The following is a 13,100-nucleotide window of genomic DNA, read 5'->3' as shown; positions in this document are numbered from 1 at the left end:
TTCGGATGACTCCAACTTCAAGCTCTTGATTCCTTATCTCCATGAGTAGACACCTGGGGTAAACCTTACCTTTATTTTGTTGAGTGTGAGTCACATTGTGGCTCTTGTAGTGGGACACTCATCATGAGATTTCTCACATTATCTTAGCAAAACGTGCCTCGTTATCTACCCGCTCCATTAGAATCTTTCATGTCTGATTTCAGCCCCATTTTACCACATGCTGCTCCTGGAATAGCTAACCAGCTCTGTGGATATTCACCGCATCCCTGGCACTCCTGCACAATCTTCCCAAGACCCAGCGGGCAATAGCATTCCGAAATCAGGTGACGGACGGAATCTGAACAACTCGGAGAAGGGGATTATTTTCCAGCAGGGCATCGGGAGGTCCCAGTCATGGACGTGGTGCAAAGCACAGGAATCCTCTTCCTGGGAGATTGCCAGAGCAGACCAAGCCCCCTGGACTCTTCCAGTCTGCTCTGAGATCACCACCTGAGTCAGTTCCACTTCCTCCGTGCCTGAAGTGTGATGAGAAGGTCAACAGTCTTGTCACTTTTCTCTCTGTATCCCTGCTGCCACCAAGACTCACGCTCGACTGTTACCCAAGCAACCTCTCCCTCAAACTGCACACCCCCCCCCGCGATTAAACCTCCATGCTGCCTCCTCACACGTCTGAGACACCTCATTATTTGACCCCCTGCATTGGCATTAACGAGTAGGCCTCACACTTTTGCCTCACTTAACCCCTTTGTTTCTCTCATTCCAGGAGACAACAACCCCCTGATAGGGCAGAGGGAATCTGTACAGGTGGAGCGGACCTGGCATTATGCTCCCCACCTCCCTTGAGGAGACCCCTGCAGGAGAAGACTGTGACTGCTCTTGGGGATACCATACAACACTTGCCAACCAAGTACCAGCCCCATTGCACTGTACCTCTCTGTGACACTCCCCACCATCAGTGCCATTCATTTCACACCACAGTGAGCCATTCGCCATAATATTTTCTCTCTCATGCTCTCTCTCTCTCTCTCTCTTTTCTTTACATTGCACGTTACATCAGTATCTCCATCACCATCCCAATGCAACAGCTAGCTCCCCATGAAGCCAGTTTCTCACCCTCTGAGGATGACGACACAGAGGCCTCAGAGTGAGCATCTGCAAGGCTGCTCCCCCCATCCCCCACCAGCTCAGACACTGACAAATTGGAGGAGGAGGTTAGACTGAGAAAGGACACAACCTGAAGTTCCTCACTGTACCAGCTCCACAGCTGCTGGAGGAAGTAATGCCCCAGGCCGTGAGCATTGAGAGAGCTGCTAGAGACCAGGCATCTGCTCAGCCCCAGGTAGGAGAGGACCCTGGGGCAATCAGGGAGGACTGGGAGCACCAGACTGGGATGACCCTTACTGCCCAGAAGATGCTGGCGCACAGAGAGTCATGTGACCATCCGGCTGTCTCCATGAAGAGGTTGGTGGTTGTCATGGAGACCTGGTCCAGCATTCCCAGAGTCTGCTGGAGAGGTGCTCACACCTGCACTCCATCGCCCAGGCCACGGGCAAGAGCAGCAAAGGCATTGGGAACCTGTTGAGCTCCCTAAGTACGGCTTCCTCAAAGGGAAACAGAGATAGCAGGAAGCATCCCTCTGGCGGAGTTCTACACTCTCAGAGTGAAGACACTTCTCCTTGTCTCAGTCCTTATAACCAAGTGGATTTTTATAAATCTTTCTGGGCACAGTTCGACACACCGGAGAATTGATGTCAGACTGCATAATTACAATCTCAATTGGAGATAGTACAGTTTAGACTCTAAAGCCCAGCCTGTTTGAAAGTAATTGTTGAATTTATATAACACCTTTCACAATGTCCCAAAGCACTTTATCACACTGTTGTAATACAGGAAATGCACATGTAGCAAGTTCCCATAAACAGTCATGAAATCATAACAGCACAGGAACTTCGGTCCAACCCGTCCATGCCGAACATAATCCCAAACTAAACTAGGCCCACCTGCCTGCTCCTGGCCTATATCCCTCCAAACTCTTCCTATTCATGTACTTATCCAAATGTCTTTTAAACATTGTAATTGCATTCACATCTAAGGCTTCCTCACAAAGTTCATTCCACCCATGAACCACCCGCTGCGTAAGATATTTGACCGTCATAAGATCAGATAATTTGCTAGTGCGATAAGTATTAACCTGGACACTGGCAATTACCTTCTGCTGTTCTTCATAACATGTCATTGCATCCTTCCCTGAGAAATCAAGCAGGGACTCCCATCACATTTGAAAGATCGTACCCGGGGCCCTCAGGTACTGCAGTGTCATATTTAGAATTTAAATGCTTGTGCTCAGAACTCAGATTTGAACCTACAACCTTCGGAATCTGAAGAGAGTGCTCCCAACCCATCCACAGGCATAGTTTTCCATGGGAAAGTGGGATACTTTTCCGATATATTTGTACTACTTCTCTAAACAAACTTCTGTTTGACATTTGGAGTACTGTGCCCAGTTTTGGTCCCCACACCTCAGGAAGGACATACTGGCACTGGAACGTGTCCAGCTGAGATTCACACGGATGATCCCTGGAATGGTTGGTCTAACATATGAGGAACGGCTGAGGGTCCTGGGATTGTATTCATTGGAGTTTAGAAGATGAAGGGGAGACTTAATAGAAACTTACAAGATAATACATGGCTTGGAAAGGGTGGACACTAGGAAATTGTTTCAGTTAGGCGAGGAGACTAGGACCCGTGGACACAGCCTTAAAATTAGACGTGGTCAATTCAGAACAGAAATGCGGAGACATTTCTTCAGCCAGAGAGTGGTGGGCCTGTGGAATTCATTGCCGCAGAGTGCAGTGGAGGCTGGGACGCTAAATGTCTTATAGGCAGAGATTGATAGATTCTTGATGTCACGAGGAATTAAGGGCTATGGGGAGAATACGGGTAAGTGGAGTTGAAATGCCCATCAGCCATGATTGAATGGCGGAGTGGACTCGATGGGCCGAATGGCCTTACTTCCACTCCTATGTCTTATGGTCTTATGGACAAGCCTGCATGAGCACACTGTTGGTGCACTTTGAATGGAGTTATACCACTGACAAGATTTCCTTGAGAATGCACAAATAGAGAGCTATTAAATAACAGACAGGGCACTGAACCACACGTGCATTGTGTCTCTGCTGCCCTATTAAAAGGATTAAACACAATCACTAAGGAGTTTTGCAACAACTACAGAAAACACAAGCCATTTAGAACTGAACCCAGCATCTATCACATTTAGAAAAGTGTTCTTAAGTGCACTTTTGTTCCACCTGAAAACATTATTTCTGTCCCTGCAAAGTATCTTTATGCGACACCCGTACTTTCTAGCTTCCATTTGGCACCGATCGCAGTGACACTGCTGGCTTTGACAATAACAGAGGCAGTCACCCAATTGCTTAAGTGGGGATGAGAGGAATGCTGGAGCCTGGCTCTCTGCACCGATGTTAGCAACACAGACAGGTCAACATGGTGATAAATTTACAGTCCTGTGTGGATCTACAGCAACACAAGTTCCAGATAGGTTATTGGGCCTGAATTTTCCCAGTCCTGTTCTCAAGGGATTGTTTGGGAGGCAAGTCAAGATATAGATCACTGTCACATTCAAAATCCATGAGATCAATTGAGATCTAGTTCCTGGAGCTAAGACTATAGACCCAGGACCTCCTGCCCATTGCTCCTGCAGCTCTGATACATCCTAACCCAGGAATGTATCAGGGGAGGTGATGGCTGAATGGTACTATCACTGGGCTGTTAATGTAGTGACCTAAATAGTTGCATTCTTTTATGTCACCACAACTTAGAAATCTAGCAATCTCTATTTTAAACATAAGTGACTGAGCTTCCACAACCCTTGGGGTTACAATATTCCAAAGATTCACAACCTGAATAACACATTTCTCCTCAGCTCGGTTCTAATTTGCCCTTACTGGGAAACCATGTCTCCTTGTTTTCAACTCCACAATCAGGGAAAACATTTTATCTACATCTACACCGTACGTATTTTATAGGTTTCAATAAGAACACCTCACATTCTTTGAAACCTGCACAGATGCAAAATCCAATTTCCCAAATCTCTCTTCATAGGGCAGTCCTGTCATCCCAGGAATCTTTATTTCAATCACTCCATATTAATAGTTAATAAGGTACTATACACGGTATTACAGGTACGGTCTAACAACACTTTGAAAGGATATAATATAATTGAGGTAAAGCTCTGCTTGTCCTGTCATCAAATCTTCTTGCAATGAAGGCTATTAATGCTTTAGTCTTCACAATAACTTCCTGCACCTGCATATTATCCTCCAATAATTGACCAGCAAAGACACCTTTGTAGTCTACACTTTCTCCTCTTCTTTGATCCCTTCACAGGATTGGGGAACTGGCACGTAGGTCAGCATTTATTACCCATCCCTGATTGCCCAGAGGATAGGTAAAAGTCAAACAGCTTTGGGTCTGGAGTCACTTGGAGACCAGTCCTAGAAAGAACAGCACTTTCCTTCTCCAAAGGGCATCAAGAAAACTGATGAATTTTTATGACAATAGCTTCATAGTCATCATCAGACTCTTAATTCCAGATTTTGTTTTTACATTGAATTCAAACATGGTGGAATTTGAACCCAGGACATTGCCTGGATCTCCAGATTAATAGTTTAGTGATAACATAAAGGGAGATGATATCATAGTGATATCATCTCCCTTTATGTCTTACCATTTCTGAAATACACTGCATGTGTTCTCCCTACCAAAGTGGGTGACAACACATTACATTCTACCTGCCCACTTCCTGCCCATCATAAGCCTGTCCAGTTCTTCCGGAAGCCACTTTTCAGAGAACACTTTCTCAGCAACCTGTGTTATTCGCAAATTTGGAAATGTTACATTTTATTCCCATCTCAAGTACTGATATACATTGTGAACAACTGGGTCCCCAATCCTTGTAATACCCCACTATACACGGCCAGCCAATGTGAAAGGGAGCCATTTACTGTTTGCTGCCTGTAGGTTAATCCATGATTCCAAAAGGCAGCACAGGCACTATTTAAGAAGCTTAAACGAATCTTATATTGTGCTTTAACTTTGCAAACTAACCACTTATTGGAGATTTTAACAAAAGTTTTCATTAAATCCAGGTACTGTATACTATGCCCATCCACTCCCCTTGAATATTACTGAAGATGCATCCTATTGTAGCTTTTCTTTTTAAATCATTCATACTAAAGTCAAGGGAAAGTTATATTTAGACTGTGAGAGGAGATACACTTGTAACTGCCTTCACTGGTCAATTGTAGAAGCAGCCATAATCCCAGCAGACCATAGGACTGTTCTCTCATTGGACACAGAGAGAGGGGTGATGGATGGTAAATTTACACCAAGGATCACCATGCCTCAGGTGAGGTTGAGAAAGCAGGACCTTTGTGGTAATTTCTGTTGGCATGGGCATTGAATCTATACTATCGGTATCATGCTATGTTGCAAACCAGCTGTCCAGCCAACTGAGCTACTGCTGTCCACCACTGGTCAGTGCATGCACTGAGATTCACCTTTTCCATAACTCCTTAAAGTCTGGTTGAAGATTTGTAGCTCGGGTGTCCGTTGTTGTGGTTCTGTTCGCCGAGCTGGAAGTTTTTGCTGCAAACGTTTCGTTCCCTGGCTAGGGAACATCATCAGTGCTATTGGAGCCTCCTGTGAAGCGCTGCTTTGATGTTTCTTCCGGTATTTATCGTGGTTTGTTCTTGCTGCTTCCGGGTGTCAGTTTCAGCTGTAGTAGTTTGTATGTGGGGTCCATGTCGATGTGTCTGTTGATGGATGTTCTTGCCACTTCCGGGTGTCAGTTTCAGCTGTAGTGGTTTGTATATGGGGTCCAGGTCCATGTGTCTGTTAATGGAGTTTGTGGATGAATGCCATGCCTCTAGGAATTCCCTGGCTGTTCTCTGTCTGGCTTGTCCTATGATGGTAGTGTTTTCCCAGTCAAATTCATGTTCCTGGTTGTCTGAGTGTATGGCTACTAGGGATAGCTGGTCGTGTCGTTTTGTGGCTAGCTGATGTTCATGGATGCGGATTGTTAGCTGTCTTCCTGTTTGTCCTATATAGTGTTTTGTGCAGTCCTTGCATGGTATTTTGTAAACTACGTTAGTTTGGCTCATGCTGGCTATTGGGTCCTTTGTTCTAGTGAGTTGTTGTCTGAGTGTGGAAGTTGGCTTGTGTGCTGTTATGAGTCCTAAGGGTCGCAGTAGTCTGGCTGTCAGTTCTGAGACGCTCCTGACGTATGGTAGTGTGGCTAGTCCTTTTGGTTGTGGCATGTCCTTGTTCCGTTGTCTATCTCTTAGGCATCTGGTGATAAAGTTGTGTGGGTATCCGTTTTTGGCGAATACCTTGTATAGGTGTTCCTCTTCCTCTTTTTGCAGTTCTGGTGTACTGCAACACACTGCAGTACACCAGAACTGCGAAAAGAGGAAGAGGAACACCCACAAACTCCATTAACAGACACATGGACCTGGACCCCATATACAAACTACTACAGCTGAAACTGACACCCTGAAGCGGCAAGAACAAACCACTATAAATACCGGAAGAAACATCAAAACAGCGCTTCACAGGAGGCTCCAATAGCACTGATGATGTTCCCTAGCCAGGGAACGAAACGTTTGCAGCAAAAACTTCCAGCTCGGCGAACAGAACCATCCTTAAATAGTGCCCGTGCCATTTTTACATCATGCAATCTTGATCCTGAAATAGGATCAAACCAACCTGTGAAATATTGGCTACCCTGACCCGGTATGTTTACATATGCTTATGGAAGTACAAACTCATGAACTAATCTGAGGCCATCTATTTTGGTCCCAAAAAATGTCTGGAATGCCCCAGATTAAGGAACAAATTCAGTAGCAAATCGAGTGGTGGGTGCTGCCAACATATGCTGCCATCAAGTCAAAATGGCATTCTGACTACACACAAATCAATAATGTGTTATATGAATTTTAATGCCATTGTGATGCCAAGTATGCACACTACATACCATAAAGACTGCTAAATTGTATCAAATATTTGGCTGTTCACAAGATAGAAGGCACTGACTGTACACCTTAGATGTAATTGAATTACAGTTACTCAATACCCTTGCATATAGAGAATTAACAAATTGAGATTGTATTGAAGAGTGTGGTGCTGGAAAAGTACAGCCAGTAATGGCAGAACCGAGGAGCAGAAGAGTCCACCAAGAATATGCAAGTGCTGGGCCTCCTCCATCGCCAACCCTAACCACCTGACGCCTGGAGGAAGAACATCTCATTTTCCACCTTGTGACCATCCAACCACACAGGATCAATGTGGATTTCCCCAGTTTCCCCGCTTCCCCTCTCTCCACCTTATCCCAGTCCGAAGCTTCCAGCTCAGCACTGCCTTCTTGAACAAATCTTCCTGTCCAGCTTCCTTCCCACCTATCTGCTCCACCCTCTTCACTGACCTATCATTGTCACCCCCACCTATCTCATTTTCAGCCACATTTCCCCCCTCCCCCCCAACCCCTTCCTATTTATCTCTCAACTCCCCCCCCCATCCCCCACCCCGCCCCCGCTCTTATTCCTGATGAAGGACTTATGCCCGAAACGTCAACATTCCTGCTCCTCGAATGCTGCCTGACCAGCTGTGTTCTTCCACCACTTCACTCTTCAACTCTGATCTCCAGCATCTGCAGTCCTCATTTTTTCCAAATTGGGATTGTTTGTTAAGCTTGTGGTCAGCCTGACGTGTATGTCCTGGAAGCTACATACACTAATACACAATATTCCATTCTTGGCAAAAATGGAGCAGCATGGGAAAGGATCTGCATCAACTCAACAAAATAGTAGCCAGCCACTTTCTGATTCATTTATTTTGATCAGAGTCAAACTGCCTGCTTTCACATTTAAACAAAGCTTTGCAGTTAACTGTCAGTCATTATTAGATGGTGCATTATTTAAGGCAACACTTCTTCCAATCAGAGTCCACTTGCATCCATCCATCACTCTCATCCAGTATAAATGCTATTTATCCTTTTTCTGAGTTGTTTCCTGCAAACCGTCCTGCTGGATAAAAGGCAAAGGCTCTGGCAGGATGGGTCTTTTCTCAGCAATACTCAAGTGCTGAACCACAGTTACCACACAGCGGTGAACCCCTATGCTAATTAAATCAGACACCCAGAAATGCTCACCTTGCCTTGTAATCTATTAAAGTATGAATGACAGGGAGCTCCCAACTTCCACTATTTAAAGAGAGAAGTATTTATTATTTAACTCTATCAATCAACAATTATTCACAACTCTAAGCCTCCTTTCTCTTAAATGTTTGTTGTCTGCCTCAAACTATACAACAATATGTCCCAATAAACACCCATACTGAAATCACATCAACTTAATTTCAATGCTGTCATCAGTGTGTGTGTGTCTCTCTCTCTCTCTCTCTCTCTCTCTCTGGCTGTAGATCTCCCTGGGTTGTCTTCAGTCTTTTGTTGCCAAGATGTTTCATATGACAAAGGTACCTTTGATAGAGAGTGCTTTGCTGGCAGTTACTCTGGCGATGGCAGTTTGTGTCTCTGTCAAACTGTCAAAATGTCTGCTTCTCATTGGTTCGATGTTTACAAAACAATAAATTCAAAATCGATCTGTGCTTAGTATGCTGGGGCGTAATTTGAAATGATTGGTTCAATTCAAATGATTATCAAAACAGCAACCAAAACTCAGGTGTTTATTTCACAACCAAAAGTTACATATTTTCAATTTTCCAGTACACACTGAGACTGCTAGTCAGTCCCATGACAGGCACCTGCAAGCTCTCAGTGCAAAACAGCTTTCACTCTCTCTTAAAGGTACAGTGCACTCCTTCAATTTCATAAATCCCCCCTTAAGAAAAACATGAACGACCATAATAAAAAAAGGTTTTTTTTTCTTAATTCTTAAGTACATTACAATGAAATACATGATACATTAATCCAAGTTCATATTAATTTTTGCACACATATATCTATAACGTTGGTATCTGTTCAATCTTATCTATACTTTATCCATTAAATCCGTGATTATGTATCTGCTATCACATTCTTACCACCCACAATATGTATAATTTGTAAGTTAAAAATCTGTAATATAAGACTCCAGTGAAATCGTCTCAGATTCCTATCTTTAAATCGCTCCAAGAATGTAGGAGGATTGTGAGCCATGTACTAACTGTCTCCAACATATTGTTTGTCACATAAACATTAAAGTGTTGTAAGGCCAGTTCCAAACTCAATAGTCCTTTCTCAATCATTGAGTATTTTCTCTGGTGGATGCTAAGTTTCTTTGAAAAGTAACCAATTGGCTGTTCAATTCCATCATCACTTTCCTGTCACAGTGCAGCTCCAACTCCTACATCACGAGCATTGATGATTCTCTAGTTCCTTCTCCCTGTTATAATAAGGTTTCAGTATGTTGACTTGACATACCTGATACAGTTTTTTCCTATTTGGCATCTTGACCAGCTAGTTCACCTGACAGTGTTTTTCTCAATTTGATAGGGACCACTAAAGCTGGCTTTGAAGGGATCTCCAATCACTGGTAACAGTACAAACACATCATCCCCTTGGATAAACATCCGTATGTTAGAGTTTTTATCTGCCACCCTGCTTCATTCTACACTGCGCCCTCTTTAGGTGCTGTTTAGCTAACTCACCTACCTGATTTAATCTCTCCCTCACCTCTGATACATAATCTAAGTGTAAGATCTCTGACTTCAGTCCAGTCAATTTTTCTTTAATTAATTTCAAAGGCCTTCTCACTTCATGGCCAAATACAAACTCAAAGGGAGTGAACTGAGTAGATTCATTTGGGGCATCTCTAATGGCAAACAAGACGAATGGGATACCTTTATCCCAATCATTCGGTTAAACCTGGCAGTATGCTCTCAACATGCTCTTCAAGGTCTGATGCCATCTTTCTAAAGCTCCCTGGGATTCAGGATGATTATGCATTGGATTTAAAGTGCTGTATACCTAAGCTATCCCTCACCTCCTTAAACAGCCTAGCAGCAATTAGACTCTTGGTCTGACTGCATCTCTCTGGGTAGCCCATACCGTGTGAAGAAAGCTACTAACTCCTCTAGAATCCTTTTTGCCTTAATGCTCTGTAATGGAATTGCCTCCCACTAATGGTAGACACATCCACTATGGATGAAAATGTGTTGCTGGAAAAGTGCAGCAGGTCAGATAGCTTCCAAGGAGCAGGAGAATCGACGTTTCGGGCATGATCCCTTCTTCAGGAATGAGGAGGGTGTGCCAAGCAGGCTATGATAAAACGTAGGGAGGAGGGACTTGGGGGAGGGGCGTTGGAAATGTGATAGGTGGAAGGAAGTTAGGGTGAGGGTGATAGGCCGGAGTGGGGGGTGGGGGTGGAGAGGTCAGGAAGAAGATTGCAGATTAGGAAGGTGGTGCTCAATTCGAGGGTTGGGACTGAGACAAGGTGGGGGGAGGGGAAATGAGGAAACTGGAGAAATCTGAGTTCATCCCATATGATTGGAGGGTTCCTTCATCTTTCTCTTTAGTCTTTGCTTTTTCCTGTGACTTATGATAGTGGGAATTGGTTACCACACAATCTGGGAAAATTCCAGGGTATATTTCTTTCAACTCCTCAGTTCCCTGGTCTTTCGTGGGCTTCTCCACAACAAAGCGTGTCACTCCCACCTTGGATTCGACCGAATCATTCCCAAGAACAAACTGGATTCCTGAAACTCTCACGCTGTTAATCACTCCCACCGTAACTTCCCCAGTCTTGAGTTGACACTCTAACTTGATCTTACATAGGGGACATTAAAGTTCTGTCCATCCATCCCACAAATTACCACTCTATCAGGTAACAGATCAGAAAGAGTGCAAATTTGTTCATCTCTTACTATTAGAAACTGGTTAGATCCTGTATCTCTCAAAATTATAACTTGTCCTTCTCTCCCTGTTCTTTCTGAGTAAATTTTACCCACAGAGGTGAATTCTTTGTTGAGATCAGGTACTAACTCCATACCCAGCCCCTGCCTAGGCTGTGCACTCTCCTGCAGCTCCTCGGCTCTTCTTAGAGTCTCGATGACTACCTTCACTAATGCCATTGGCTTAGCTTCTTTTACCACATCTTTTCCCACAGTGCCTTTCTTTAACGACCAGCACCATGACTTAAAGTGTCCACTTTACCACAGTTGCAAATGTGTTGCTGGTCAAAGCACAGCAGGTTAGGCAGCATCTCAGGAATAGAGAATTCGACGTTTCGAGCATAAGCCCTTCATCAGGAATAAGAGAGAGAGCCAAGCAGGCTGAGATAAAAGGTAGGGAGGAGGGACTAGGGGGAGGGGCGATGGAGGTGGGATAGGTGGAAGGAGGTCAAGGTGAGGGTGATAGGCCGGAGTGGGGTGGGGGCGGAGAGGTCAGGAAGAGGATTGCAGGTTAGGAGGGCGGTGCTGAGTTGAGGGAACCGACTGAGACAAGGTGGGGGGAGAGGAAATGAGGAAGCTGGAGAAATCTGAATTCATACCTTGTGGTTGGAGGGTTCCCAGGCGGAAGATGAGGCGCTCCTCCTCCAGCCGTCGTGTAGTTGTGTTCTGCCGGTGGAGGAGTCCAAGGACCTGCATGTCCTCGGTGGAGTGGGAGGGGGAGTTAAAGTGTTGAGCCACGGGGTGATTGGGTTGGTTGGTTCGGGCGGCCCAGAGGTGTTCTCTGAAGCGTTCCGCAAGTAAGCGGCCTGTCTCACCGATATAGAGGAGGCCACATCGGGTGCAGCGGATGCAATAGATGATGTGTGTGGAGGTACAGGTGAACTTGTGGCTCCGAGGTCGGTGGGGGCGGAAGTGACGTCACGGTTGGCGGCGGCCTTTGGTGCCGCGGGCGCTGTGGAGGCCACATGTGTAATGGCGTCCGACAGGCCTGTGGAAGGTTCTGGAATAGTTGAGGGGCCACGAGTGTGGGGGTAAGTACATGAAAGTTTTTGGTACTTACTGTCTTTAATCTCTGATAGGGCTAGGAAGAACTGTTTGTTGAGTTTGTGGATTCTTCTGTAGATGAAGAACAGCAGGGGTCCTTTGCAGGTCTGTGAGAGTGTTGTCTTGAGCTGGGGTAGTGCTGATTGCAGGGAGTGTAGGTAGCGACGCATGGCTGCAAGGGTGGAGCGGAGGATCCGGAGGGAGGTCTGTTGCTGGAGGCTTCGGATTTGTTGTAGGTACAGGTTGTCCTGGTTGGGTCCAAATTTAATGTAGTTCGGAGTCCGTGTGGGATCAGTCGGTTCCTTAGGCAGGTGCTGAGGAAGGAGATGTGGCTGTGGTAACGAGTCTGTTTGAGAACGTGGCTGAAGAGCTTCTGTGCAGAGGAGATGACCTGGGGGGTGCAGTGAGAGAGGGACTCACTGAAATCCTTGTAGAGGGAGGAAGAGAGCTTCTTCAAGGAAGGCATCCTTGTAAGAGGATTCGCAGTAGGTTAAAATCTTCGAGTAAAAAATGAGGTCTGCAGATGCTGGAGATCACAGCTGCAAATGTGTTGCTGGTCAAAGCACAGCAGGTTTTACTCGAACACTTTACCACAGTGTAAACACCTGAAGCCTTTCACCTCCTTTCCACCCTCTTGGACACTTTTCTAACCTGTGGTACCAATGCTCTCTACTCTTTGGTTTGTAGTGTAGGACTACTCTTCTCCCAGTTTCTATCCCTCACAGGATGAAATTCATGCCAGATGTTAAACTTTGCCTTATGCACCAATGCACACCCATCTGCCATCGCTGCCACTCTTCTCACTTCCTTAACTTTCTGTTCCTCCACATGAATTCCTATCATCTCTAGAAGTGAGTTTTTAAACTCCTCCAGCAAAATAATCGCTCTTAGAGCTTCAAAGGTCTTATCTATTTTTAAGGTTCACATCCCATCTATCAAATTGACTATGTTTAATTCTTTCGAACTCAACATAAGTCTGACCTGGTTCCTTCTTTATGTTTCTGAACTGCTGTCTATATGCTTCTGGTACCAATTCATTAGCCCTCAAATAGCCTGTTTGAGTTCTTCACAATCTTTTGATTCCACATCTG

This window comes from Hemiscyllium ocellatum, chromosome 4 (genome assembly GCF_020745735.1).
Source record: "Hemiscyllium ocellatum isolate sHemOce1 chromosome 4, sHemOce1.pat.X.cur, whole genome shotgun sequence".
In the NCBI taxonomy this organism is placed as follows: Eukaryota; Metazoa; Chordata; class Chondrichthyes; order Orectolobiformes; family Hemiscylliidae; genus Hemiscyllium; species Hemiscyllium ocellatum.
Note: the sequence above shows the minus strand (reverse complement) of the source record.